Source organism: Heterocephalus glaber, unplaced genomic scaffold, assembly GCF_053883595.1.
Source record: "Heterocephalus glaber isolate CG9 unplaced genomic scaffold, H.glaber_assembly_v1.0 deba00001429, whole genome shotgun sequence".
NCBI lineage: Eukaryota > Metazoa > Chordata > Mammalia > Rodentia > Bathyergidae > Heterocephalus > Heterocephalus glaber.
The window spans coordinates 15,422,735-15,447,657 of record NW_028258294.1 but is presented as its reverse complement, the minus strand read 5'-3'; the positions used below and the strand labels follow the sequence as shown (position 1 = coordinate 15,447,657).

At 31.3% G+C, this 24,923-nt stretch overlaps 1 protein-coding gene across 22 annotated transcripts in view; it reads right to left on the bottom strand.

Annotated features, from left to right (window-relative positions):
* Cntn5 (contactin 5) overlaps window positions 1-24,923 on the bottom strand; it is a 1,206,007-nt gene that overhangs the window by 993,963 nt on the left and 187,121 nt on the right. For 15 of the 22 annotated variants that reach the window (XM_087212124.1, XM_087212131.1, XM_087212137.1 and 12 more), the window contains exons 1-2: window positions 4,477-8,212; window positions 2,573-2,646 (exon numbers count right to left, since the gene is read on the bottom strand). The exons of 3 other annotated variants lie outside the window; for them this stretch is intronic. The gene's annotated coding sequence lies outside the window, so the exon portion shown is untranslated. Of the gene's footprint in view, window positions 1-2,572; window positions 4,028-4,476; window positions 8,215-24,923 lie in introns of those variants that run through there. 4 more of the 22 variants (XM_087212119.1, XM_087212127.1, XM_087212138.1 and 1 more) reach the window with 3 other exon arrangements.

Here is a 24,923-nt window from a genome sequence, read left to right as displayed (position 1 = left end):
TTTTCCTTGACACACACACTGTACAAGACTATATTGTTTACAATTTATACATGTTTAAAAGAAAAATACCATTCTATAAGCCGTGTAGGGACAAATACAAAGTGACAAATAGATCAACATTAAGTACAATAGTTTTCAAAGAACTTTTGTATTATTAATTTGCACCTCTATGATGAAAAAATCAAATTAAGAAATACCCATTAGTATTTTAGCATTACATTATTTTAAAATATTACATAAATATGTATATGATAAAACATAACATAAACATAACATAAGGCATGATTCTTAATTATTCTCTTTTAAAAACAAAGAAATATAGAAAGAAATAAGTTTTGCAATTGGCAATTATTGCATCTCTTAACAAAGCAGGAAATAAGAAAGAAGGAGGCAGTCTCAGGTGCCCAGCATTGTGGTGCTTTGGGACTTTGATAGAATGATTAACTTTGACAGGTTAAATTAACACAAACATAAAACAGAGGATATCTATCCTTGCTTGTCTCTCTGCCAGGAAATACAAGCCTGTAATTGCTGTGATCCAGCTCTTCAGCATAAAATAGGCCAAACGCTTACATCAAGAGATTGATTTTGAAGAGCAAGAATTTTTTCTGATTTTAGGGTCACTGGAGATTAGTGTCCTTTGCACAACAGAGTCTTCTTTTAAATTCTATTCAAGTTAAATGTAGATACAAATAAATGCCATGGGCTACCTAAATATATGGTTTAAAAGGAATTAGATAAGCATTACATCAAAATTGTAAAAAAACAGAAAGCTACTGTAAACACCTTTACTTCTATGCGTGTTTTCTCTGTTTCTCTCTCTCTGTTTCTCTCTCTCTCTCTATATATATATAAAATATGTGCGTATGTATATGTGTGTATATGCATATATATATGAAAAATGAATACATTTGTCCATGTATTTCTTCAAAAGTACATTTAATATGCATTGACTCAATCATTCGGCACTGATTATGCACACTATAAGACCAGATATTTTGGTTAAGACATTAATAATAATAGGGCTTCCATCTTTACCAAAAAATGCAAGCAATATATTTTTCTGTGGCATTGTTTTTAAACAGTGCAGTGAATGATGATGGTTTCCTTCAGTACTTTTCAATGTTGTTTAAATTTTAATAAATCAGCATTTTTGCTAGTTTACTGCAATAATTTTCAATTATGTAGAAAATAACTTCATTATATTTATATTACTATTTAGAAATGTTTAAAATGTTTTAGAAGGTGCTGATTTTTTTGATTTTGGCTTTTACTAGATGCTCTAAGTCCTTGCTTCTAATTTCTTGTTCCAGACATTGGATTCTAGGCATACTTCTTAACTTTATAGCCACTTTTACTCTTAGTTGACTAAACTGTCCTAAACCACTGATTGTTATGTTATACGTATTATGTGTTTTCTTTCTATAGCAATCCTTAATTGATTACTTTTTCTTGTGGTACTGGAAAATGAATCCAGGTACTTCCCAATAAGCCTACATCCTTAGCCCACTCTTCCTTCCTTCCTTTCTCTTTTCTTTCTCTTTCTTTCTTTCTTTCTCTCTTTCTTTCTTTCTTTCCTTCCTTCTTTCTTTCTCTCTTTCTTTCTTTCCTTCCTTCCTTCCTTCCTTCCTTCCTTCCTTCCTTCCTTCCTTCTTTCCTTTCATTTTGACACATGATCTTACTAAGTTTCTACTAAGCCCAGGATGGGCTTAAACTTGTGATCCTTTTGTCTCTGACTCCCAGAATGCTGAGACTGGTGTGAGTCACCTTGCTTGGCCAACATTCATGCTCTTGGTTCCACTTGCACCCATAAAGGACTGAGCCCTCTGCACGTTGTGTGTATGTGACAGAGAAAAATAGAGAAGAAGGACTTCTAAGACTGACATAAGTAACAGAAGGATGAATACAGGGATATCATTGAATAAATGGCACTCACAATTGGCTCCATACATTTTAATGCATCAGAGCACTAGAGAAGTTAAACAGATGCAATCCAATATAATGGATGCTAATTCATTTATTAATGTTTTTCATTGATTTTATGGGTAACTGATAGTAGCTTCATGCCATTTCATCAAAAAGAAGAAGGAGTCCATTTAAATGTTTTAATTGGGGTTAGAAACAGAATTGCTTTTATCAGAACAATATTGCTTTGACCAAGTATCAGTTAAACTGACAAGATTCCTACTATGAATGAAGGAAGGAGTTTAATTAAATTACATTCTCTAGTTTACATAATGAGGGAGAAGGATCAGTATTTGTGATATTTCTGAACTGCATACAGATTGTACCTTAGAAACCAATAATACAAGTATTCAGAAAGACTGAAATTTACATATAAAGCACAAACTGAGAAAAGGAAGGTACTTTGTTTTCCTCTTCCTATTCTATATAGTTTAAAGAATATATCCAACATTTATCTTATTTATATTTAAAGACACTAATAAATTCAAATGATTATTTAATTTTATTGTTACAACTAGCTGCAAATTGGATTATCAATGCACAGCCTTAGCCCTAGGGATTGCACTGTCCATAACCAATGCCTTGATTCAGGTGTCAATCAACTCACCAGTGTCTATGTGTCTTCTTGTTGTCAGTCTCACTCTTTCTCTTTCTTCTTCATATTGTTGCTATGGAGAACCCCTAGGATTCAAGATTTACCCATTATTCCCCACTACACTTTTTAAGCCTTCTCTTCTCCACTTATAGAGTGAAGCTCAAAATTCCTTAGTATTAAACACAAGACTAAAATCTGACTTTTGCCTAACATCACAAATTCTCTACATTGAACTAATGCAATTCCATAAAAATTCTGTGTAGTTCTTACTTTCATTCTTATTTGTGGCTGCCAATACTACTCTTTTTACACTGAAAAATGGTTTCTGCTGTCTCATTTACAAGGTTATTATTCATTCATCAAGAAGCAGCTCAAAAACTATCTCTTTTCTGAACTTGTTTTTATATTTCACTTACTTCTACATTTCTCTCGCAAACTTAAGTCTCTTATCCAATGTTCTCCTATAGTACTGTAAATTTTTATCACAAATTATATTATACTATATTTTCATAAACTGGTTATGCACTTGTTTCCATCACTGAAATTCAAGTTCTGCAATTTAGGAGTAACCTTGTTTTCATCTTTCTATAACTGATTTCAAACAGAGCATAGTGTATTAGATAGTATATACTCATTAGTGATTAATTATTCAAAGAGATTTTATTAAGTTTACTTCATTCTATAAGGTACCAAATTATTATGAGAGAAAAAAACAAAAGATATCACTGTCTTAATAATAAATGATTTGTTTTCCTAGGTATAATCATTTTAATTCAAATGTGAGTGGGTTAAGATGACGCAAGATAAAGTTCTGCCTAAACTGCCAAAAATAAAAACCTGAATTCAAGCAGAAAATTATTTTCAACATTAGGGAGGGAAAGTCTTTTAAGAAACACACCAAATGTTTCAACTTTCCTTCACAAGCTACACCTTTGATCATTTTGTCCAGAGATTCAAAACTAGTATTTTTGGATTTGTCATTTTTTTCAAGCTTTAAAGTCCCTAGGCTACATTATGATCTAAACCAAGTAATTAGAGTGCCAAATAATAGGACCACAATTCCAAATCAACTTTCAATATTATCACCCTATTCACAATGGGAATAACAATGATAATAATGATAAACATATATTCCTCCTTGATAACCACCTACTACAATAAATGATTGAGTTAAAAATCATTTGAGGGCTAATTTATACAATACGCATCATTTTTCATGCTTTTATAAAACTACATGAAGGAAAAATTTGTTGTTCAAAAACAATTGCTCCAAATTTTCCTTTATGTAACTTATTCTTTTATAGATCTTATAAATTTTTTTTGCTTTAAAGTCCTTTGGAAATGCCAAAGTCAGTGAACCATTTCAAAAAGCTCATTAAATATGTTCACCCAGAAGCTTTTGCTTCCTTTGTATATTTTAATAGCTAAAATTAAAAATCTTTGCAAAAGTATTTAAGCGCTTCACTACACTCAAGACTTTATAGAAATATAAAACTAATTGGAAACATTTTTAAATTAGTAATATTGTCTATCCTCCCATATTAAAATTGAATTTGAAAAATTAAATAATATAGAAGCAAGAGTGATAAATTTTATTTTACTGCCAAATTTGTTATTGAACAATATATTTATCACAAAAATAAGTTCTTTATTTATAAGGACATTTATAAATGTTTTAAAAATGACAAAAGATTTTACCACATCTAGTTTTATGCATAAAATTTCTTAAAACTTCTAAACTACTGAGCATATTTTTAAAATAGACAAAATACATGGTATTAAGGAAAAAATTCCATCATCTTCAAGTTGTATTGTTTTGAAGAGCACTATGTTAGCCTACAATTCACTTTTCCTTTTAGAATTGTGTCTCTTTCAAGTGCTCAACAAATTATTATCCACAAAACACAGCAACTCACAAAAGTATCCATCCCATGTTGGCTGGACATGTCTAAATCCATGCTTCTCAGAAAACATTTTTAAGTCCATATACCATAGGTTATTGTTTACCTTAAAATTAAACATAATTGATATCAATAAACTAAAAGCACATTCAAATGTAAACCAATACATTTAACTGGTCAAGCAATATCAACACAAGATTTTTATGAAATTATTTAGCTTATAAGTTCTAAAACATATTATGAAAACAAGCAGGAATAATTAATGTTCCCTTTTATTAAATGTAAAATAATGAGTTTTCATTTTGCAGAGATATATTAGCAAGAGCTATGGTATTTTGCAATTGAATGTTGCAGAATGGACATATTTTTACTTAAAAATTACTTGACCTGTTTCCCTAATATCTGCATTCTCAACACAAATTGTCAATAAAATCTAACAAAAAATACCAATAGCACTATAAATCAAATATTATGTAAAGTTTAAGTAGATATTGATTAAATGAGTTACTTTATTCTGTGGGCTACAAAAATGTATAGAATTGTTGCTTTTTTAACACCTGAGTAATATTTGATGTCTTAAATTTTTCATAACATGACTGACATTATTGTCCCTTGTTTCCTATTTCCCCTAAAGCGAGATATTTAAGCCATCTTCATGTTTCAACAAATGCCCTCGGATGTTCATTGGATAATGTATATGTACGATAATCAGAATTAATTTCCTTAAAAATTAGATAAGACAATTTTATAAGCTATAAAGGTATATCACATGCAACATATATACATAAAATTTTAGATATTTATGTGTAAGGATTTTTAAACTTTGTTTTTCAAACATAAGATCTGAAAACAAGTACGTACAATTGGTGCACACAGTCATTAATCACTAGACATCATGAAAATTTTAAAAAGATACTTTTTTACTTCACTTGATAAGAGGAAGCAACTAATGAACAATTGTGCTTATTAATGATGACATTCTACAAAAAAATTCACATGCAAAAGAAAACAGAAAATACATAAAAGGTAACATGTGTGTGCCTGTCTCCAACATTACCTCCCAAATTTCAGAAATCCAAAGTTTTATATTAGATTTCGAAGACCTTCCTAAAATGATAGACATTTTTAAAGATTATAAGATTTTCCCTCTAATTTGATCTACTACATTTAAGAATCCTATTGTCGGTATATTCTATATATCATTAACCTTGGAAGGAAGGAAAGAAACATTAATTATACAAAAAAGAAACTCCATTGAGTAACCTGAATTTAAGATGCACCTTGATTAAAAACTGAAAGTTAGAGAACATATAATGGGAAAAAAAATCCTAAAAGATAATAAATACTAATACCTATTATCCTCATAACAATTATCATTTAAGAAAGATTTTTCTGAAATTGATTCCAAGTTTACTTTAAGGGTTGCATATAGGTTGTTTTATTTATTCCTTCTGAAAGCCCTCTTAGTACATTCTTTTTAAAGAAGAAACCAGCATGGAGATTAAGTACCTTTGCTCAGATCAGAGTTAAAACCTGTCACATACAAAAGTTCTATCAATGAATGCTGTCTATAAAGGCTCTGTTTACAAATACTACAATTTTTTTGATACTTAAAGGACAATGATGAGAGGTGAAATGTGATGATAAATCTCAGGGACTATATGATCAGTAGTGTGGTTGAAGTGTATGGTTATAACAAAATACACTTTATTTTCAGAAGATCATTCAGGAGACTTCAGATCAAGAACAATACCCAAGAAAGTTGCCTAGAGAGTCTTTGAGTGAATAAAATGACCTAGTAATTAACGGGGATGCTGAACATCAACTTTGCTTTTCCATGATTTGGCCTAGAAAGAGTCCTATCTCAGTCAGATTGTTGTAAGGTTGTATATATGATAATCTACAGGATTATATATTTTGGTCATGTCACTCTAAATGTAGCATACAATACTGCAATTAAAATATAACTATCATTTTACCCATCTTGAAAAAGAAATAGTTATGCTGATTTTATTTATGAAAATGATGCCAAAGAACTGATGTTTTTATATGCAACAGTGTCTTTCTTCTCAAACCATGGCAAGTCACTTAAAAATATCAATTTCCCTAATCATATACAGCAGATGACTAGATTTCCTAAGAAAGTATTCTGGCAATAGCAGTTCCCTTTATCACAATTTCAAATATTGCATATTATTTTACCCTTAATTCATGGGACACATGCATGCAACATTTTCTAAATTTGATTCTTTGATTGCTAGTTTCTAAATATTACAGATCTTTTTAATACACGCTTGATGACTACATTTTTCACTGGTTGAATGGAATGTCATGGTTGGTTTCAAGATAAATAAAGCTTGGCTAATTGAAAACACCTGGACTTTCTACAATGTTTTAAATTGTATTTTAAGTTCAGATTTAGTATCATTAAATAGATGCACACAAAAGTAAAAGAAATAGCTACATCTTGCTTCTAAAGCTTTTGAAACTTCTACTCAGTGATTTTATACATATATATCATATGTAGATTCCCAAGTTCCATTACAAGAATCATCAATACCCAGATAACACCATGAGATTGGCTTTTGTTTTACTGTATAAACAATACAACTGATTTAAGTTGCCTAAAGACATGTAGATAAGTGGTAATAAACAAATATAACCTGGATGATCATGCAGTAGTATTCTAAGAGAACTACATAGGTAAAATACAATTTTAATGCTACATTTTATTTGTCTTTTCAAAACTAAAACATTGGATTAAGTTTTTAAGAAAATCATAGTAATTTTAATGAGATTTAAAAGAAAAAATAAAGATGAGTGAAGTGGCACACCCCTGTAATCTCAGCACTCTCTTGGAGGCTGAGGCAGGAGCATGGCAGATTGAAGCTGAGCCTGGGCAATTTAGTGAATTAGAGAGACTCTGTCCTAAAATATTTTTTAAATATGAAATAAGTGTTGGAAATTTAGCTGAGTGCAAAGATCCTGAGTTCCACTTCCAGTGCCACATACACACATGCACACATAGAAAACTAAAAAAACCAGACAAGAATATGAATTAAAAATCTCAATTTTATATTTATGTAATTTTTAAACTTAAAATTCCACAGATATTTACATTAAAATATGTGTTATTACACTGTTAATTTCATCATTCTATATTCTAGAAATAAAACCTGGGAATGAAAATACTTAAAAATATCATTTTTCCTACAGATGATGCTCCAAATCTTTAATAAGAAAAGATGTTTATAAAGAAGACTATATACATTTAATTGATGTTCAGAAATACTGTATTACTAAGTAGAAATCCATTACCATTATATATTCTCAAGCTACTTAATTCTGAAACAAAAAAATGATTCATCCTTCAGAGCATGTTTTGAGGATTAGAAAGAACTTCATATTTTAATGTTTGTTTTATTTTTACAATAGAAGAATGAGCTTATAGACTAAATATAAAATTACCAATCAGTGAAAGATACATTCATCTTCCAAATGTGCTCCATTTGTTCACTGTAAATCAAACTAGCCAAAGAATTAAACACAAAAAACTAAATACAAATTGTCAAATTTTGACATGTCATTTGACATATTTGAAATATAATTGCCCTTACAATAAATGAACTTATGTCTAATAAACTCTATCAAGCTGAACTATAAACATTTTCTGGATGTTTGGAGAGGGAATGAATATTTGTTATTTTAAATATTTCTTATTTGTATAATTAAAGCATATGTATAAAATAAGATAAAAACCAAATACAATTTCATGCATTTAATAAATAATATCAAGTCCAATAATAAAATATTAATAATATACTGTATTGTATGAGTCATTTAAACATATGCAAGATGATTGCATTCACATAAATTAGGTTTCAAATTTTAGTGAGAATATCAATTTCAGATATTCAGGAGAAGGGAAATGTGGTAAGGAATAAAAAATTATGAGCTTTAATTTTGGTAAGTTTTGATTCCACTCCTATAGAAATTCTGATGAGTTGACTTCTCAAATTTCTCAGGCTTCAAGGAGGAATGAAAAGTTTTAATGAAAAATGCAGAACGATGTAGATGTACCTGATGATTACTTCACAGACATTACAGTGCTATAGGGAATTATGATTGTTATTTTCTCATACCTTTGTTTATATTTTTTAAAATAGTTGAATTGTCTATATTTTACAACTATTTTCTTAACGCCATGCTCTTTAGGTCACTTAGGTATGCAATTCCTGTGAAAATTAGGATGACAACAAGAGGACAGACTTTAAGAAACTTTTTGCAGGTTCAGAAATGAGTACATTTATTCAGTTGCTTACCTGAAATATAAACTTGATAAGATAAAATCCAAACTAATAAAACAACTTTAATATTGAAAATAAGTATATAAATGATTTAAACTTTTGGTTCATCAAAAAATATTAATGAAAATCCAAAATGTCCCTTAAAGTTCCCCCAACAATCCCTATTGAGAATTTTTATCCTGAAAAATTCTTTTTTAATCATCTGTACTTAGGGATTGATGGCTTGACAAATTAGTATTAAAAAAAAAGTAGTAACAGCAATATATAGTCAAAGGTTTTAACTCCATTGGTCTACAATTAGATTGTAAAACTTTGAAAGTTGCTCTTTACATGACAGTTCCTTTCCTTGTGTATGAAATCAAATTTGACCTTTCTTTTCTGACTTGCATTATACAGATGGCACACTCTTCAGTCAATATTAGGGAAAATCACCCAAGTAATTTTTATAACTTTTAAATCTAATGAGAGGATAAAAATAATTACTAACCACATATTTTTATCAGTATCCTCCTTTTCATCATTACAATGTCATCTTTTCACTTAAAATACTTAAATCTATTTCTTGTAAGCCTTTAACAGGACTAGATTGTCCACCTTTTCTATGCAAACATCTAAATTTTAAGGGCTATAGTATTTTCTTTTTTAAAAATTTTTGTAGAGATTTTGTGTGATTGTAGGAAAATATTATCACAGAACCACCCAGAACCACTCAACACATAGACAGAACTCTAAAATAATAGTATTAGCATTTCTATAGTTTATGAAATGAGGTTTGTTATATTCTATATGAGTTGTGATAAAAATACAGTAAATGTTTAATTTTAAAAAAAATTCTTACAGTAAAAGATATATTGACATGGATCACACTAAAATTACTCTCCCTCACTTCACTTGAAACACAATCCTTGTCACTTCCTGGCGCAGTTCTGGAAGTCTTTCATGCACTGTGTATTTGACTCAATGTCCTGAATAAATTCAAAATCCTTACCTTTTATGGTCGTTTTGACTTTGGGAGAAGAGCGAGAAGTCACCTGGGGCCAGATATGGTGAGTGGGGTAAATAAGGACTCATTGTGGTTTTATTTGAGATGGTCTTTCAATTGGATGGCATTCTGCAACAGCATTCAGTGTATTTTTTTATTATAGCTCATAAATACACTCATAAAAGAAGCTTCCAGAACTTCTTGAGTGACAAGAATGATGGTATAAATGTGTTTGAAGCTAATACGAGTATTTTGAGTTGAATCAAAGGTAATGTTTCTTCTACTGAAATTTTTTAAATTTAACACACTGGATTGTTTGATCACCCCTTATATTATTCACTCAGTCCTTGTAATTTTATTTTAATTGGTCTCCATTAAGTTTAAAAGAAACTACTGAAATAAATTATTTGGTTAGAGGAAGAAATCAGTATATATTTTGATGGACTGTATAATTTTTCCATTGTTGTATACATACTATGTTTCATAGTATTTTATCTAGCATTTTATTTTGTCAATATATTTTATTAATATAACCACAAAGTCTTATGATGGAACTGCATTTACAATAAATAGAAGGATTTACAGTCCAGTTGCCATCTCTATTCAACTGAAACATAGATATGTATAATTTGTTTTCTCAGTGCTGAAATCAACTATACTAACTCCTCATACTTGATAGTTTCATAGATGGCTTTTGGCAGTTCTGTCAAACATAGCTACCAGAACCTTCTATTAAAAATATTAATTTCTCTAAGAAGTTGTACAGTAAGACCAAAAAACATGCCTATTTATTAAAATCCAAATGTTTGTACACACAAAGAATCTTAACATTCTGATAGGTAATCAACACAGGAGGCATAGAAAATGTATTCCTTGATGTTCAGATTGGGTAAATCTTTAGTAAAACACCTCTTTATTACATCTGGTTTTCTCTTATTGACTTGTAACAAAAGTTGTGCTAATTCTTTACAAATTATATATGCTCGTCATATGCTCTTCATTGAAATTTTAAAGCAAGAAAATGCTGTCTGTCTTTTGGATATAAGTAATTCTGGCCTTATAATCATTGTTTGTTTGTTTTTTTGCTTTTGGTAGTTTTTATTGACATAATCTTTTTTTTTTTTTTTTGGTACTGGGGATCGAACTCAGACCTTGGGATTGGAAGGCAGGCCGTGGAACCACTGAGCTAAATCTCCAGCCCATTCAGAAAATCTCATATAGATTAACACAATGAAAATTTATGTGTTAAAAGAAGATTCATTTATAGAAACAAAAGAACAGAAACTATACCAGCTACTAACCTTTAGCACACTGGAAAAATAACAGAACCCCCAACAGGTATAAAAATAAAGGGTTACAGTGTTTATATTTTTATTTTGTAAGAGTATGTACTTCTTTGACTATTTCTATGTACTCTTTAGCTTTTGAATTTTTGTCAGTTAATAAAGATAATTTTAATTTAATATGACAAAATAATAGTCATTTTAAATTTTCATAAGCTTTTATGTTATCTATCTGCTTTTAGAAAGTTATTTGTTGTTTGTAATAGTGAAAATTAGCCAAATGTATCATAAAATATTTAAGGAGAATTTATGCTTTAGAAATCCATTCTTAAATATGTGTGCCATACAACATATTTATCCTGCATAATTATATTTTCATTTTATTGCAGTTGTTCATCTAAAATATCATAAATGCTGAACTACTCTTTATTAATTGCTTATTTTTCATTTATATTACTAAATTATTTCAGTATCAATAGACTTTTGCCTGGCATTAGTGTTAAGTGCAGTGCTTGGCAAATGTTCAAAGTTTATTTCTCCTTAAACGGTACCTGGATGATTCCCCCTATAAATGTTACTGATTATAGTATATGTAGTATATACTATAGAAAATTTTCTTGATAAATATTGCCCTTATCTTCTCCTGCATTTATTCTTGTCAAATCAATATCTGACTTTTTCCAACATATTTTAATATGATTAAGTATCATTAAGAAAATATCACCTTTTTAAAGAGTATATTGTTCAAAGGAAATGTTATTCTTGGTTCATTATGCATTAAAAATATTAGGACTCTAGATACTTTTTATAGATTTTCTGAGCTCATCTCTTATTAATCATATTTTACTATCTGTGTTAGAATAACATGAGAAGAATATATTATGTCAATATTATTCAATGAGTGGATTTATATTTAATTAAATAAAACATATATTACTATTGAAATCTATTGCTTTAAATGATACTTTTTATATTGAAATAAATCATATTCTGATTGAGATAGTTTTGTTTTCACAGTAGAATATTAAACTTTTAGAGATTTAGGATGTTAAAATTGTTCTGGAGAATATGAAGCTTTGATTCCAGAATGGATAAAGTCAACTTGTTGCAAAAAATATTAATTACTTAATATAATGATATTATGAGCAAAGATAACTGAACCTATTATAGTGCTTGCTACAATGAGACCATCCCTTCCATGGAAAGCAGCCCTGCACAAAAGATACAGGGAATTCTGTTGACACAACAAAATCTGTCTTCCATAAATGCATTAAAACTTAAAAAATTCATCAAGAACATTAAAAAGCAAACATTTTTAATTTCCATAGATTTTCAATATAGCTATATCTTGATGTATTAGGATGTAAACTACTGTCAAACTTATATCAAGTAGCTTCCCCTATGCTATTTAAATTGTATTAATGAATTAAGAATTTATCACACCTAAGCATTTTAAGATTTAGTATACTTTATGTATTTCCTGGTACTGCATTAACCATTGGACATTAATCTACATCCAATGAATTTATAATGTCAAGTAATGACTAAATGATTCCAACATTAAAGAACTCTGTTCTAAAGTGACTGTTAAGTGCAATAGGTTTGCCATGCAGGCAGTTCAAAAGTAAGTTAATTGATTACTGGATCATAGGATCCATCACTATATCTTGCTTTACAACCTAATTACTGCATTTATGCCAAGTTGATGTCAACATATCTATTCAATTAAGTTTCACAAAAATGCAAAATAGTCCTTGTCATGCTTTCACAGAGAACAAGCTAATGATCCCAGTGGGGTCTCTTCCTCATATTCTCCAGAGCAGAGAGTAGGAATTAGTATTTTTTTCAATCTATACTAAAAATAGAACCTCAGAAATAGTCTTTCTCAAATGTCATGCCTGCTATAACATAAATACAGCCATGGTTAATGAATAAAAGCCTCTATTGTAGCTCATTATTTATACAGTCAATACAGTACTGTCTATGTGCAATGTTTTTACTAACACTGGAAGAAATTGTAACTTTCTAAAAATCTGAGTAAAACAGAAGCTTCTTATCATAAATAAGAGTTTGAATTCCTCTGAGTTTGCATCTCAATATCCAATATATTTTTGTGAGAGATTAGATGAGTAATTATTTTAGTTTTTTCATCTATAAAAAGGGAATAATAAAAAGCCCAACATCAGAGGACACTTTGAATTTTGAGTAACACATTTAAATTATTTAGAATATTTCCAGCATATAACATATCCTCAATTATTTTTTGTCATTAAAATATGCTATAATCTCTGAGCATCGTTTCTGTAACACATGTAGTCTTTTTATCAATGTGTTCACTGATCACAGTTTTTGAATGTCTACTATGTGGGACATAGTACCAGGCATTTCAGTCTCCCATCACAGTCTTGCCACATCCATTTTCAGTCAGTGAAGAAGCAGAGCTGAGTAGGACCAGCCTTTCTTTTTTCTTTTTTTGGTATCAGAGCTCAGACTCAGGACCTTGTGCTTGCCATGCAGGCACGGTGCCACTGAGCTAAATCCCTCGCCCAGGACTAGCCCTTTTTAAATAAAGAAAGGAAAGGAATTAGATAAGTTCTGTGTTTAAGGCATATCAGCTTTTGGAATTGTTTCTTACATTTATCATAATTTTTGCTCCTTAAAAGTCAATTTCATAAATGAAAAAATAAACTTCAGAATATTGAAACAAATTGCATCTTTAAATGTAACGATAGAATAAAAATGAGCATCTCCTTTTCTAAATCTAAATTTCGTGCTTCTGTTGCTGCGCTTGAAACTTTTTCCTACTCTTTAACACTCACTGTGATAATAAATGGGGTTTTTTATTTGTGTGTTTTTATTCTGGTACCAGGGATCAACTCAGAACCTTGTGTTTGCGAGGCAGGTGGGACACCACTGAGCTATATCCCCAGCCTGATAGTAAATGTTAATAATTCCATATGATGATCCAATGAAGTTTTGAAAAATGTTCATTTTGCAGAAGAGGGCCAAATATTTAGAAAATTCTGTACAAAGTTTATTGTGCTATTAAAATGTTTCATTTTGATTTTTTTGTTTCTTCACATTTTAGGAATAAAATTAATTTATATCAAGATTAATCTAAAATAAAAGTATCTTTTAAAATTTTTTCAGCTAAAAAATTAGTTTGCAAACTGACAGCATTTATATTAGTACTAATATAATTGCATTACTAATTAATACTAATACTAATATAATTATGTTTTGAATATATATTAGTACTAATATAAATCACAGAATTTGCTTTGGATTCTAAGTTGTTGCTCTTCTGATCTCTTTTGTACATATGCACAATGAGACTAGCCTGCGGTTAGCAATAATCCTTACTTTTATCAAATATTGATTTTTATTTTCGGGATATTTAATTTCATAATCTAAATATTATTTATAGTCAGAGAAGAACAAAGAACCAGTAAGCTTGTCAAAAATCAGATTTGGATGGTTCCTCTTTCCTAGCATTTCTGTGCTAAGCCTCATTTCATAAAGATATTTTGAAATACAGTGACTTCATACATGAGTGTACAGTTTGGCAGCTGCTGGAACACACTGCCATATTCACTGCACACATAGCCTTTAGAAGCATTTATAGGGAAGATCAGAGCTTCAATTTTAGTATCAAAGCTGCACCCCAGAATCTTGTGACTAGTACTAATTCAATGAAATACTATTTAAAGATGGGTCCCGCCCCACAGCAATATAAATCTGTACCTACCAAAACCTTCTACCATTAATCTATAAACCTCTGCTATTGAAGGCACCTTGATCACACAGACAGTATGCCAACTCCCTAAGGTCCTGCTGACTTACAGCAGTTGCCTGCACTGACATTGCCAATTATTAAACAATTGGATGAAATAATATGCGAGTAATATAGTACAGATTGCTTTAACATTGAAAGTGATAATGCATAACTCTGGATCTCTCAGCATTATAAGATTAAAAATACACAATGAATTCAAAGGACCTAATGCAAGTTGTATAAAATGATCTAAGTTCATATCAGTTGTTGAAATGGTAGTGTAACTCGCAATCCTGTCCATGGAATAATATAGTCCTATGCAGAACCGTTAGATCAGTGACTCTCAATGTGGGTTAATGTTTTCTAGAAGACATATGTCAATGTTTGAAGAGATTTTTAATGTCACAAGTTGAGGAATGCTGCTAGCATATAGCATCAAATGTACAAAATTATGCTAAACATCCTGCAATATATACAGTCTCATAAATCCTCTTCAACAGATACCTGGTCCAAAGCACTAGAAGGTAATAGCACTAAAGGTGATAATACCTGTTTTAGATGACAGCTGAATTCAACAATGCCCTTCAGTGGAATATAATCAGGCACCATAGAGCTGTTTCTTAGTCTCTATGGTCCAAAGTGTATGTAAATGTTTATACACTCAAAATCAAAATTATTGAAGGATAGAAAGGGACATAAATGCAAATATATCTTAATAAAGAAGTCTTAAAATCACTTCTATTTCAGAGGTAGTTATTGGTAGCTGCGTTCAACTAAAGACCATCAGTAAAAATGTCTAAGTACTTTTAGTTTAAGTATATATGTGAGGCAATAAGAATATGAGTATATTCAGTATGAGTAAATTTTACATGTGTTCTTCTGTACTGGAATTATAAAATTGTTACAATTTTTTATCATTAACTTTGCAGACATATATATTGGTTACAATGATATTTTAATGAAAGTTATCTAGGAGTCCAACTGTTTATTCACAACTAATTAATTATTCAATCAATATTTGTTGAGTGAACCTAAGAACTCTATTCTTTCCTTTAATTCCTCTCAAAGCCTATCTCATTGGAACAGTCTCTTTGGAAGGGACGTGAGGAAAGCATTTGAGTAAAATTCCTCCACTCCCTCTTTATGAATGGTAGGGCTGTAATTCTCAAACGTTTATTTGTGGAGAATCACTTGAGAGCACATTTGCAGATTCACGAATACCAAAGATTCTAACTTGCTAGGATATAGAGTGATACCAGAACTAAGAATTGTTTAACAATCCTTTTTGGTGATTTCATATAGATGATTTCAGACAATATTTTCAGAAATACTCATATAAGTTTATATTTCACTGGGTAAAAGCCAAGTTTGCCAAGAGTTCAATTAATAAAAGGGAGATTATGAAGGGTTCGAAAAAAGGCTGGAAAGGTTTAGATTCTAAAAATATATTGTTAAATTATAGTTACTCATTGGTTTAACAAGTACTTATTGCAAGTCAACTATCTGCCAAAAATACCCCAGACACTGGAGTTATAAATATGAATAAATCAGAAAAAAAATAGTTTACTCCAAAAAATATACATTCTAGTAGGAGGAGACAGACTATAAATTAGTAACATGAGGGAGAAATATTAAGAGTTATATACAGATATGTAATTTAGAAAAATGAAATTATTCAAGATTTAATAAGATTGAAGAATATTTTATATTGAAATATATTTCTCACTGTCTCCCATAGATCATAATTTTACCAGTCAAATATTGATACACAATTAATGAGCCTAATATTTTTCTTCAAAACAATATCACTTACTCTCTGCGTGATTTTCTTGCTACCAATATATAGAAGCAACTTCTTAGAAAATCATTCTGCCCTATTTTATTTCCATTTAAAAAATTTAAAAAACTTTTTGTATAATTTTTATTTTGACTGTCTATATCTTCTTCTTAAGGCAGAATAGTGTCATAATCATAATTTCTATGTGGTTTACTACAAAGTTACCACTATTTCCTAACAACGCTATTTCTTAGAGGTCTCAGACTTAAATGACAAACTGTGTGTGTATGTGCATGTATGTGTGTTTTAATTCTCCACCAAATAGAGACACTAATTTTGAAAGATTTGATAAGCATTAGCAATTTAAATTAATAAAACAAAAATAAACTTAAAAAACAGGATGCAAAGTTTAAATCTGTTATTTATTAATATACCTTCTTGGAATTTTTAACATATAGTTGCAAATTATAATGTTTAAGGAGATGAAAAGTAAACTGTATTACTTAAACTCATTTAATCATAGATTCCTTTCCACAGATTTCATGAAATAATGTATGTTGTGAAAAAATGATTAAGAATATAGGAGAAATGAAAAAAGAATTTTTGAGAATCCTAGAAGCCAATTGTTTTAATATATCTATATAATTTCCTAATTATCCACACACATCTGTGTCAGTATAGTTACATAACTAAATAGTCAACATTTAATTGAGTGAAAATATTAATCAGCAAAAACACTCTTCTACTTGGAGTTGAAATTTAGTGATTATAGTGCTTATATTTTAGCCTTACAAGTTTTATTTTTAGAGTAATCACTAATCACTGAGCAACATCTCTCCCAAGAAAGTAAGCAAAGTTCTCACAATGAAATCACTAGTACAAGTGCTAACAAAGGAGAATCTATCAAAGGAAGAAGCAGTCAGAGCGAAGAACAACAGTGGTTTGCTGGCAAATCTCTAAACATTATCTGGTGTTTTTTGGAATAAATTGGAAGAAGCACACACACATCCAAGAAAATAAATTACTAAGGATGGTTGCTGAGACACTGAGAACATATATTTGCAAAGAGGAAGAATATAATTGAAATAAAAGGTCAAAAAAGAAAGATTAGATCTATTACTGACAAGTTGTAAATACAAAATAAAAATTATTCCACATGAATATGGTCCACTTAAACTGGAATTATGTTTATTTATAGACTGACATGTTCCAGAAAATAGGGTACTACCTTAAGGGAACTTTAATACTTTTATATTTTACATTCATTATTTCTACAACAATATGTGTTTCAGAAATAACAAATAATATAACTCTAATATTAATAACACACTCTGTGTTACCAGGGTATCAGGTTAAGATGATATCATGAAAAAATCTAGATCCAATAAAGGTAAAACTTCTGTTCCATTGGTCAAGGGTTTTGATTGGTTAGTTTTATCTGTTTAGTGAGAAAGAACTGAGGATCAATGTCCTAAATTTAATTCTCAATCAAATGTTACATACAGAGTTTAGAATTGGGATCCACAAGAAAAATGATAAAAATTCTTAGTTTTAGGATTAATCCTATGAAATTTAAACACATCCCCAACAAAAATCAAAAGAGGTTAATTCCCTTGAATTATATGATATGAACTTTTCACCACATAAAAGCATGGAAATTTGGAATACTAACAAGGAATTATGAAGAAAATTACATTGAATGCTAACTCGATTTGTGGCCTAAAATTATATTTATGACATCAATTTCTGTATGTAGCAAGAATAAGGGCTATTTCAATACTATTCTAATTAGGAATAAGTCTCTTAGTCCATGAATAAAAATATTAAAATAGGACTAGTGATTTTTTACATTTTTCCTTAGTGTCTAATAAGGCTCTCAATGGCTTCTGGTTCTTTATTAGTTGTTATAATTTTGATTAACCTGTATATGAGTTCTAAGGAAAGGTAAGAGTGGTTATCAGATGAATAACTCACTATAAAAGGAAAGTCACAATTGGTCTAAGGCATCACATTCCCCTAGTAATTTTCCATTCACAACAATTTATAAAGCAATTCATGTGAAAAAATAGAAGTCACCTAACATGTGGGAGTCATTGGGACTATATAAGAAAATGTTCCATTAATGTTTATTAGGGACTAAACTTTTCTTAACCAATGATCCACAATGGAATCAAGTGTGCATAAACATATTATCACTCAAAATTCAGACAATGAAATTAGAAAATTATTTAAAACTTTTCAAGTTAATAATCAAATGTAACTAAATATTAATTTAATTTTACCTCTTAGTATACTATCACAAAATACTCATGACACTAGATCAGCTCCATTAGTTTTAGTGTTCATAAAATCTTACCTCTCAACAGGACAATTATTTTATGTAAAATATTACATATTCTTATTCATCTGTTTCATGATCAAATGTTTTTCATAACATTTTTATACTACCACTTATAATCAGCAAAATTATGAAAAAAATTGAAGGAGAAAAATAAAATAAAGAAATATATTACAACAAAAATGTATAATTAAATATAGTTACTGAAATTATATCTAGGATTTAGAGTTAAGGATATTTTATATACTTCTCATTACTTTTCAGTATGTCAAATTTCTAAAATCACAAGTGATATAAAATGATGAATTATTTTCTTATCACATATATCTGCATGTATACTTTTTATTATATTAAATTTTAAAAATCAGTTTATTCAATGTAAATAAAGTTTTTATTCAGAATTGCATAAAATTAACTTCAGGTTCAGATTACACACTTGTCTCTAGATAAAATATATTTGTGATCATTTATAACATTTCCAAGAAATAACATTATTCTTGCATGAAAAAGCAGTAAAATATTGACAAGAAATATCTTAACATAGTAACAAGATAATTAAAATTCTTATTCACAAATTGTTCTCTTGCTAAGTCAGGCAATATTCCAAAATCATAATTCTTCCAAACTGTATAATGTTATTATAAAATTTTTGGTGCCTAGGAGGAGCTTTCTGGACCACCCTGCCATTGCCCCCAGAGCCAGAGAGCAGAGCCACACCCAGTGCCAAGGAAGTGAGCCATGCTGGTGCAGCAGCACACACCCTTCCTCCCTATCCCCCCACACAATGAAATGAGAAAACACATAAACAAGTCTCAAAACCAGACTTCCAGATCATCTGAAGCAACCTCAAAGGGAAACAAGATGGAACAATCTGATACTAAACCACTTGGACTCCCTGAACTGGCAACAAAACAGGATCTGGAAAAAATAAAATAAATAATTTCTCAGAAAACAGCAGAGATTGTGCCCATAGCACAAGACATGATTAATAAATCTAGAGAGGAGACAGACAAAAAAATAGAGAAGCCTAGGAATATGATGGAATCCCAACATGGGAAACAAATGGAGTCCATAAAACAGATGCAAATGGTTTCCCAGGAGAATAAAAACTCCATTTGAAAGATGACACAGCAGAATAAGCCAATGTGAGGTCAGAATTTCAGATATAGAAGGTAGGATTGCAATTAATGGCCCAGGAAAGAATAATTTCTTAAAAATAGAAAGGCACCATGAGAAATCAATCCAAAAGCTGCTAGATGATGCAAAGAAGAATAACATTAAGACTAATTGGAGTCAATGAAGAAACAGGAGAGAGTGCAAATGACATAAAAAACTGCTCACAGAAGTGAAGGCAGAAAACTTCCCAAACAAAAGAAAATAACTTGACCTACAGATAAGTGAGACATATAGGACTCCGACTAGCAGTGATCAAAATAAATCTACACCTAAGCATATAATAGTTAAGATTCCAGAAATCCAACAGAAGAACAAAATTCTACAAAGCAGTTAGAGAAAAGAAACAAATCACATACAAAGGAAAGTTCGTCAGAATCACAGCAGACTTCTCAACACAAACCATCAAGGTATGAAGAGCTTGGAGTGACATATTTCAAGCCCTAAAGGAAAACAGCCTTCAACCCAGATTGATGTACTCTGCAAAACTAACTTTCAAAATTGATGGAGAAATAAGATACTTTCAAGACAAAGAGAACTTTAGGAACTTCATGAATACCAAAACAGCACTCCAAAAATTTTTGGACAATATTCTAGGAAAAGACAATAAGTATCCCAACCCAAGGAAGCCCAGAAGAATGAATCCATAGGGCATGACAAGAAATTAAATGCAAAGGGGGAGAATCCAACAAAAAGAAAAAAATGATTACAAGGATAAGTCAATAAGTATCAGTTATAACCATCAATTTTAATGGTCTCAATTCACCAATCAAAAGAAATAAACTGGCACAGTGGGTCAAGAAGCAAGATCCAACGATATGCTGCATACAAGAAACACAATTCAAAAAGAAACTCATAAGCTGAAAATTAAAGGGTGGAAAACAATAGTCCACCCAACAGGAACCCCCCAAAAAAGCAGGAGTAGCTATCCATTTTGCATATCAAGTGGATTTCAAACCAACACTGATTAAGAAAGACAAAGAAGGACACTACATCCTTGTAAAGGGAACAACCAAGAGAAAGAGATGCCAATCATAAATACATATGCACTAAACACTAGTGCATCCAACTATATAAAACAAATACCAATGCACATGAAAAATCAAATAAGCACTAATACAATAGTGGTGGGTGACTTCAATACCCCACTGTCATAAATCAATAGATCAACTTGACAAAAATAAGCAACAAAATACTAGAACTCAATCAAACTCTTGAACAAATGAACTTAATAGATGTTTACAGAGTGTTCCACCCCACAAAATCAGAATACACATTCTTTTCAGCTGCACATGGGTGGTTCTCCAAAATAGACCACATAACTTGCTCATATAGCATGTTTAAGTAAGTGCAAAGGAATTGAAGTTATCTCCTGTATATTATCAAACCATAGTGTGATGAAATTGGAGATCTATAGCAAAAGAAACCCCAAGATTTCATAAACACATGGAAATTGAACAACACACTTCTTTCTGTATAACCAATGGGTCACAGAGGAAGTTAAAGAAGGAAGCAGACAGTTCCTACAATTAAATGACAATGCCAATATAACATATCAGAATCTATGGAACACAATGAAAGCAGTCTTATGAGGGAAATTCATAGCAGTGAATACTCAGGAAAACAGAATGAGCCCAATTAAACAACCTGATGCTGAACCTCAGGCTTCTAGCAAACGAAGAGCAGGACAAACCCCAAGCTCATAGAAGAGAGGAATTATAAAGATCAGAGCAGAATTCAATGCAATGGAAACTAAGGGAATGATACAAAGAAATCAATGAAGCCAAGAGTTGGTTCTTTGAAAGAATCAACAAAATTGGCAAATCCTTAGCCAAACTTATCAGAAAAAAGGAAAGAAAAGGCCCAAATCCATGTAATTAGGAATGAAAAGGATGAAATTACAACGGACCCAGCAGAAACCCAGAGGTTCATCAATACCTACTTTGACTTTAGCCAAGCAGGCAGAGAGAGAGGTCCCTGGCCATTTGGAGTCCTGCTCAGTTCAACCCATGCCACACCCACTGGCGATCAGCCAGTAGGTTGAGGATACGTCACCAATTGCTATGCCCACAGCAACCAGCTTATCTGAGCAGGCGCCTGCAGCCCCCCACTCCCCCACCAGGCGGCACCTCTGGCCTCCTGGCTGTGCCGCTATGTTACCTGGGTCCACACTACAAAAGTACAGGGGGGCATAAAGGCCATTGTCCTGAGCTCCAGAAGATAGAGGAGAAGTGAACACCAGAGAGAGGGCCTCTCTCAGGCTCCTTGATGAAAACTGAAGCCCACTGGAAAAGTGAAGAGAATCTCTGCAATAAAAGCACACCAGGCTACTGTACTTGATAAGTTGGAGGGATCATCACCTTCCATCTAAACCTGGACTATCTTCATGGGAAGGGCAGCTGGAACTTGCAGGACAACCTTGCAGAGTTCAACCCTACAGGATGACAGGGAGCTCAACTTCGGACTGGCAGCCAGAAATCTGCCTGAATCTCATGGGTCAGCGACTGGCTTGCTGAGACTAATTGACTTATATCTGCATACTGCTGCCCATGTACTTGGACAGCAGAGACATACCCTGAAGGAGGCCCTTCATTTTTATATTTTATTTTAAAAATTATAATTTTTTCTGCTCTTATTTTTAATTTTTATTTTTTTCTTTTCTACTCTTTTGAAATTTTTATTTTTCTCTTCTTTTTTTTCTTTCTTATCTCTTTTCTTTCTCTCTCTCTCTCAAACTTGCTCTCTTGCTATCTCACAGTGTTCTTTAACTCCCTTTTTGTTCCTGTCCTAGACCTAATTTGGCTTTATTTTTTTTTCTTCTCTTTTTCCTTCTCTCGCCTGTGTCCTCTGGCCTCACTGCTAACCTTCCACTATCCTTCCATATATATATATATATATATATATATATATATATATATATATATATATATATCACTCCCTCCCCAACTCCTTCTAACTCCCTAGCCCAAAGGGTAAAGTTCCTACATTGAAGAGTTTATTCACTATAAATATATGTTGGGTTAGTCCTCAATTTTTATTTAATTCACACAGTTAAAGGTGATAGACTAATAACTACTACAAATTGTCATTTTCTAAGATGTGCTTGATGCTATGGTGTTGCTGATTGTATCACTTGGGCTAAGGTGTTTTGACGGATCTAATCAGTTGTCCTTCCTAGTATAATGAAAATGAGACAGCCTCAGAGTCATTACAGACTCAAAACCTAAAGACCAGCTATATCTGGAAAATTCTTCTGAGAAGCAATCATTCCATAAGGGTTCTAAATACAACCAACAATGATGCTTAGAATTAGCAATTGCAAAGTATCAACCCAGAAATTAAAACAAGGACAGTACCAAAAACAAAAATGAGGAGACATTTAAGCAAGGCAAAACTAGGACTTCTACCCCACCAAAAGTAAATTCTGGGAGAAATGAGGTGGAAAAGTCTGATAATCAGCCACCTGGACACCATAAGCTGATGGCACAGGAAATAACAAAACAGATGAATGAGGCCCTAGATAAATTTAAAACAGAAATTATTTCCCAGATAACTACAGAAATGGTGAGCAGAGTGAAAGACATGCATGCATGATTAGAAGCTCTAGAACAGAAACATACATACATACATATATATATATATATATATATATATATATATATATATATATATATATATATATATAATTGAGCTCAGAAACATGCTGGAAGCCCTGAATCCCCAGCATAGGAAAGAAATAGAATCCATGAAACAGATTCAAACAGATATCCAAGAGATTCAAAACACCATTGAAAGAATGCACAGCAGATTAAGAGAATATGAAGATAGAATATCAGATATAGAGGATGGGATTGTGGTTAATGACCATGAAAACAGAGATTTCTTCAAAATAGAAAGTGACCATGAGAAATCAATCCAGCAGCTACTAGATGATGCAAAGAATAACATAAGACTGATAGGAGTCCACGAAAAAGCACAAGAAAGTACAACTGACATTAAAATACTTCACGGAAGTAATACTAGAAAACTTCCCAGACAGAGGTAGAGAATTGGACATACAGATAAGTGAGGCATATAGAACTCCAACTAGCAATGATCAAAAGAAAAAAATCTACACCTATTTATATCACTTAAGAGTATCACTTCCATGTGCATCTATTTAGCTATAAATGTCTCTAATTTCTCATTTTTTATGGCTGAATAGTGCTCCAATTTATAAAAAAAAACACATTTTCTTTATCCAGTCTCCAGTTGATAGGCAGTTGGGATGCTTCCAGGTTTTAACTATTACAAATTGTGCTGCTATGAACATGGGTACACATATATCACTGTGGTATGATTCTTTTAATTCTTTGGGGAAGATACCCAGCAGGGGTATAGCTGGGTCAAATGGGACTTCCAGTCCTAGTTCTTTGAGGTTTCTCCATACTGATTTCCACAGTGGTTGCACCAGTCTACACTCCTACCAGCAGTGGACCAGGGTTCCTCTTTTCCCACAACCCCAGCAGCATTTATTATTGGTTGAGTTCTTGATAGCAGCCATTCTTTCTGGGGTGAGGTGGAATCTCAGCCTTGTTTTCATTTTCATCTCTCCAATAACTAGTGATGTTGAACATTTTTTCGTGTATTTATTTGCTATTTCTACTTCCTTGTCTGAGAAAACACATATATAAATACGAAATAGTTTCTCTGGTGTGAGAAACTGAAAGTGTAAATAAGGACTAAAATGTATAATAGGTTATGTGAAATAGGAAGAAAAGGGGCAAAAGGGAAGGAAGTGAGAGGGCTAGGGGAAAGGAAAGAAGGGTATGGAATTAATATGAGAAA